The sequence below is a fragment of the Protomyctophum parallelum genome, assembly GCF_964188405.1.
Source record: "Protomyctophum parallelum genome assembly, chromosome: 18".
Lineage (NCBI taxonomy): Eukaryota > Metazoa > Chordata > Actinopteri > Myctophiformes > Myctophidae > Protomyctophum > Protomyctophum parallelum.
Window position 1 is genome coordinate 40,455,856 of NC_139716.1, and position 7,165 is coordinate 40,463,020.

Below are 7,165 nucleotides of genomic sequence, written 5' to 3' on the forward strand. Positions count from 1 at the left end.
ATGGAGCGCCATGGATTTCCCTTTTTGTCCACATGGTGGCACAACATACATGTACTTGAAAGAAAAGGCATTCTTAGAAAATTCCAGGGGATACTTTATTTCTTTTGTATCATGTCTGTAGGAGACAATAGAAAATATGTACAGATCCATAATATTTAGCAGCTTATTCTGATGAAAGACTTGAATTAGTTTTTCATATAGGGTCATGAAACCTGTTCTAACACTTGAGGAACATCAATGTATATTGTAGTGTAAACGCCACTGTTATATGATTTGAGTTATAAAACATTTGTTTTGGTTGTTAGAAAGGGGCACATTTTGGGTTTTCTTTTCACTTTTGTTGTTTGTTGCCTGATGCTGGAGAGAGCTCTATAGTATGGTCTTCTTGGTCAAAATCCTACTCGATGGGATCCAGACTCTCTTTATGGGTCCATGGGTGCTGTAAAAGCGGAGAATTCCAAAACTGCCTTTCCCCCCTTCTTCTGTAGTTATGTGGTTTCCTGACATTGACCAGTGTTCCCTTTCAGAGTTCGCTCCACCAGAGTCTTTTTGGAAGAATGATAGAGCTAGACGAGAAGAAGTGGAGGAACCAAAGCATGTGTTTATGTTCCTACAGAGATGGTGCGTTTTTCAGAGCTGCCCCTTAAATCTTGCGCAGTCCTCTGTGTACCCTGTACTTTTGCACTTTTTAGGTCTGTTCGCGCGGGCCCAGCGCCAGAAAAACCAACGGCCTGGGCCAGTAACAGTAACTCTCCCTCTCAAACCCCCCAATCAACAAGAGCCATTGTTTATGAGCGGTTGTTATTGTTGGGCTGCATTCAGAAACAAGAGAAAGCTCAAGAGTCCCGGCTGTGCAGGGGCGTCCAAAGTAAAGAGCACGAGGGGATTGGGGAGGGCCGGCGGCGGGGGATGTTGGGAGGCTTGGAGGGGATGTGGAGGTGTGTGGGGGGAGGAGGGTGAAAGGGAAAAATGAAAAGCAGAAATTCCTTTCATTCCCCGCTGGTGTTTTCCAGATTCCTGAAGCGACAGCTCCTCGAGCGTGCGAGAGAGAGAAGTAAGCGGCCGGGTAGGGGGTGGGAGAGGGCAGGCAAAAGGAAGAGAAGCACATTCTTGAGGCGACGCGTCACTATACGGATACGCATAGAATAGAAAAGACACCATAGCCCAGTTTCTCTGCCTGGTGGAAACACTATGTAACAGGTACCACAGTACAGGTCCCTGCTTCCAGCCAGCACTCCGACATGCAGGAGTCGGTTATCTGCCATAGTAATTTCCTTGCCGAGCCATGAGACTCATAGGTCAGGAGCCTATCTCCTGTTTCTGCAGCGTGATGCAGCTTGGTGTACAAGTACACCCCCTGGACATGACGCTAGTATGTCGCAGGGACCCCCAATCCAACCCACGATGCTGAGTGCATAGCAGGGAGGCACTGGGTCCCAATCTTTGGTATAACCCGGCCAGGGATCGAACCCCGACCTCCCAGTCCCAGGGCAGACACTCTAACCACAAGTCCACTGAGCTGGCATGATGGCACAGAGCAATTATTGTGGACCCCATATAATTCATGCTTGTCCCCTGGTTGCATCTGTGTTTGGTCCAATAAGCTGCACCATTCTTTTAGGGTCTTATGTTGTCCCTGTCCCCTTGATACTAGACAACCTTTGCTATAAAACATTGAATAGGGTCACATCCTACTATAAACTATAACATGAACTCAACATTGTCGCCCCTGCAGCAGTTTTACTACCCTACCATTAACCTATCACACAAATCTCCTCCGCCTATTCAAATGAATTCAGAGACCAAGTGGTGACTTTTCACCCGGAGCAGTTTGTGAGGCACACATTCAGGAGCGGCGGATAATTGGCCCAGGGTTTCTAACTAATTGCCATGGGAACAAGGGTTGACAGACAGGCCACAAGGTTGGAGAAACAGCAGAGAAGGGTTTGGGAATGGGCGGAACAGGACATAAAATACAAGCAAGCTACTAACTCAAGCTATGTCAAGCATGGAGAGAGAGGGGAGTGTGGAGGAGCATGGGTACAGAAAATATCAACAGCTACAAAACGATGGCTTCTGCGAATGCCAACAACCTCTCCTTGACACGCTCGGTAATTGAAGGCAGAGAACTGTGCAGCATGCAGGGGTGTTCAGTTATGTGTGACGTCGTGCATTGGCTGGGCAATTCATGAGTTTTGTATTGTTTTGCTTTTTGTCACAGAGTGGATTAGGGGACTTGGTTAGTATAGCGATCTTGGATAGATACACATACCCCCCTGACCTTGTAAAACAATGTACTGGAGTCTTGTCCACATTCTTGGGTTTGCAGTCTAAATGCTGGTGGAAACAGATAGTGTAAGACTGGAGCAATGTCTGGAAAAAAGAGCACAGGCCAAAACATCCCAACAGGCAGGCAAGGCAAACTGCCCAAGTGACAGTGTGGTCTGGACTGAGCTAATGTTACACTGTGTGTGTGTGTGTGTGTGTGTGTGTGTGTGTGTGTGTGTGTGTGTGTGTGTGTGTGTGTGTGTGTGTGTGTGTGTGTGTGTGTGTGTGTGTGTGTGTGTGCGCGTGTGCGTGTGTGTGTGCACAACTGCATGTGTGTGTGCTGTCACTGTCTTTCAAGAAAGAGAGAGAAGCATCTACTTTCAGCAAAGAGCAACCCAGTATCCCCTTGAGACTAAACTGTGGTTCTGGAACTTACTGGAACTCCACACGTGTGTGTGCGTGCAGCGTGCGTGCGTGCGTGCATGCATTTGTAAATATTTTTTCATGGTATGCCCCATCTCATGCAGATCTTGCAGCTCTGTTCTGTGGTGCATTGTTTTGTTTCGTTTCAGTCAAGATCCAAATTGAAACAGCCAGCACTAAAACACACATGACGCAATGACCCTCAGATATCTTTGCTCTCTTATTCATCTTGCTGGTTGGTCCATGTAAATGTATTCTTCATCGTACGAGGGTGACTGTCATGGTCTGCATACCATATCTCCCTGTCAGCCACCCCCACTCTCCATTCCTACCCTCAGTCATTGTCACACACCTGTTCCCACTCCATCGCAGCCCAGCAGTGCCATGCCCCTTTTCACACCTGAGAACATTTCCCCAATCAACCCACCTCCTATAAAGACTGGACTCATTACACACACAAACTGTGGGAACATAATCCTTTGTCCGGTGCTCAACCTTTCCTGGATGTTTCCTATGATTCGCCTGTACCTGGATTTCCGTGTGTTCTAAGGTTTTTGCATTTTCTGGACTTAAGTGTTTTGCCTAGTTTTGCCCTTTTGGATTTTTGCCTTTTACTTTTGAAGAGTTTGGCCAAAGGGCTTTCCTGAGTTTACTTGTGCTTGCTGCCTTGTCTTGTAGCTAACCTGCTTTATTTTAATAAACCAGTGTTTGAAACTATACTCTGCTCTGCATTTGGGTCCTATCTCCTGCACACTGTGACAGTATGTTCCCACCATATTGAACCCAGCAGACAGAGTTTTTTTTTTTAGTTTTCTTAGTATTTTTCCCTGTTTTGAACGAGCTGCTGAGGCCTTCCAACATGGCTGATTTGCCCTTTTCATATGGAGACTTTGGAGTGACAAGGAATGTCTTTTATGAGGATCCCCAGTTCCTTGAACAACTGGCAAAGTATTGGAGGCGGGATCGGAAGTTTGCTCAGTATATGGGCTTTTTCAGATGGGAGAGTAGGGGAGCCATTTTTCCCGGGCTGCCTCCTCAGGAGGCAGTCCCATCGGCCTCCCCTGCTCTTCGGCCCACTTCCTCACCCAGCCTGCCTGGCTCTCCGCCGCCCAGCCTGCCTAGCTCTCCGCTGCCCGGCTCTCCGCTGCCCAGCCTGCCCAGCTCTCCGCTGCCCAGTCTGCCCAGCTCTCCGCTGCCCAGCCTGCCCAGCTCTCCGCTGCCCAGCCTGCCCAGCTCTCCGCTGCCCAGCCTGCCCAGCTCTCCGCTGCCCAGCCTGCCCAGCTTTCCGCTGCCCAGCTCTCCGCTGCCCAGCCTGCCCAGCTTTCCGCTGCCCAGTCTGCCCAGCTCTCCACCGTCCAGTTCTCCTAGGCCCAGCCTGCCCAGCACTCCCCTGCCCGGCACCCCGCTGCCCGGCATCCAGAGCAACGTGTTGCCCAGCATCCACCAGCCTGTCCAGCCTAATGTCTCCATTGGTGACCCGCCTGTGCCCTCTGCACCCTCACCGGTGATATCTACTGCCGACCTGCCAGAGCCCTTGCCAGCCATCTCCTTAGATGTCCTGCCTGCGCCCTCTGCACCCTCGACAGCCCTATCAGCCAGTGACCTGCCAGAGCCCTTGTCAGTCATCTCCAATGGTGATCGGTTTCAGACCGAGGTTGTGGAAGCTCTGGCCCTGGGCTTTTTGTTCGGCTGCTTCCGTCAGCTGCTGGCTGCCGGCTCCATCTGTCCAGAGTCTGCAGCATCCTCCTCGTCTCCGGGGTGTGCAGAGTCCTCTGGGGTTCAGTCTCCAGAATCTGCAGCATCCTCATCTCCTGGGTGTGCAGCTGTGGTCCCGTCTGCAGCATCCTCATCTCCTGGGTGTGTAGCTGGGATCCCGTCTGCAGCATCCTCATCTCCTGGGTGTGCAGCATCCGTTTCTCCTGGATGTGCAGCATCCTCCATGTCTCCTGAGCCTGCAGCTCTGTCTGCAGCCCTGACGCCTGCAGCTCCGGCTCCAGAGCCTGCAGCTTCTCCCGTGGCGTCACCTCTGCCTGCAGCAGCTCCGGCCTCGCCTCTGCCTGCAGCACCTCCGGCGTCGCCTTCCGAGCCTGCAGCATCCCTGGCGTCGTCTCAGCCTGCAGCATCCCTGGCGTCGCCTCAGCCTGCAGCCCTGCCTCCTGTGTCTACGGCTCCGCCTCTGTCTGAGGCATCCCCAGTGTCACCTCCAAGGTCCTCCGCCTCGTCCCGGCCCCCCGGCCGTCCTCCAGACTGCATGTCCTCTGCCTCGTCCCGGCCACCTGGCCGCCCACCAGATGACATCTTGGCCTCGTCCCGGCCACCTGGCCGTCCACCAGATGGCATCTCAACATCGTCTCAGCCCCCAGGCCGTCCGCCTGACGTATCGTCTCAGCCCCCAGTCTCTGCTTCAGTCTCCCTCCTCCGGACCCCCTCCGCCCACCCTGCTCTGTGTTCCGGGCCAGCATGGTGGAACGTCTGGAAGCCGTCCCTTGAGAGGGAGGTACTGTCATGGTCTGCATACCATATCTCCCTGTCAGCCACCCCCACTCTCCATTCCTACCCTCAGTCATTGTCACACACCTGTTCCCACTCCATCGCAGCCCAGCAGTGCCATGCCCCTTTTCACACCTGAGAACATTTCCCCAATCAACCCACCTCCTATAAAGACTGGACTCATTACACACACAAACTGTGGGAACATAATCCTTTGTCCGGTGCTCAACCTTTCCTGGATGTTTCCTATGATTCGCCTGTACCTGGATTTCCGTGTGTTCTAAGGTTTTTGCATTTTCTGGACTTAAGTGTTTTGCCTAGTTTTGCCCTTTTGGATTTTTGCCTTTTACTTTTGAAGAGTTTGGCCAAAGGGCTTTCCTGAGTTTACTTGTGCTTGCTGCCTTGTCTTGTAGCTAACCTGCTTTATTTTAATAAACCAGTGTTTGAAACTATACTCTGCTCTGCATTTGGGTCCTATCTCCTGCACACTGTGACAGTGACATGTAGTATCTGATATTCAAGCTCACAAAGCTCACTGAAACCTTTTGAATATTTTCACCTAGAATGACATGCATTAAACCAGGCACGGTTTAAGAACTCTGAGAGTACTCAGTCGATTCGGATACTCAATAATGCCCACTCGTTCATGCAGAGCACCTTCAGCTCTGGGAATGTTGTTCTATGTTTCCTCATTGCTCACTTCAGGTCTTAGCCATTCCAAACTGTGTTCTTCTTTGTTCCATGAACGATGGTGAAGAATCCTAGTCCAAGTACACAGCCTCATGCAGGTCTGCCGCCTGACTCCTCTCATTCACGACAGTCACGACAGACCAATTGCCCTTATTTTGTCTCTTTTGTCTCCTGTAAAGTGATCACTATATTCACAAGTCAGTTTTTAAAACTGCATATATCTAATGTACCGTTTTAGTACACTGTATCTGTACCAGTACAAGTGATTCTTATTCCTATTTGTAGGCCGACCTGCTTCCAAGAATGTATAGTTTTTCTTTGTTTTTCTTTGTTTGTTCTTAAATACTTTTGAGCACTTTTAGGTCATTTTAATATAAGATATATAGGATATCCTGGCACCACTGTATACACTTAATTTCTTGCTTATATAGCTATAGAGTGAAACACAATGTTACTCGTCCTATAAGTATACACATTATGGCATTGCTGTCTAATTCTGTACATATATAGCCCGGTCGTCAATCAAATTATATAGCAGAGTTCCGTTTTACAGTCCCATTATAATCTTAAAAAATTCGTATGCACTAAAACAGCAGGGGGATGTTGACTCAGACCATGTTACAGAGGAGGAGGGCCAAGGCCATATGAGAAATCACACTGCACTTCAAAAGCTCTCAGAAAGGCTATGAAAGGATGGGGGACAGAGAAGGGGAGTGATTTATGTGGCACCTTAATACTTGACACGTTCATTTGTGAAAATAAGTCCACTGCCTATCAAAGCCTCCCCCCCCCCCCAACATTAAAAGCCATGGAAGGGTCTTTTAAACAGCTTTTTATATATGCCTTTGGCCGATTCTCGTTCATATTTCCTGGCACGAGGTTTCGACCTTCCTCTTTGGTCTCGAGGACTGAATGAAAACAAGCAGTTGAACCCCCGAGACAACTATAAAAAACATTATACTTCTCGGTGTAGCAATGCACAGAGAGTAATTAATTTGACACAGACATTTAACGGCACATAAAGAAAAAAGAGGATGATAGAATGGTCTAATATTGTGATTTAAGGTTTCACTGGTGTTTTAGCAGAAGGTGAGTTTGTTTGAGTTGGACGAAGCGTGCCACTGATTAACTATGTTGAAACCTCTGCTCTTCTTCTTGCGGGAGACAGATGAATATCCTGCTATTAGTGGTTTAAGCACAGAGCGGACTGATTCAATAAGTGTATACTATATCCCAATTGCATGCCACCAGCAAGACAGAATGAAACGGCTTAATATATGTCTAACTTTTGAGG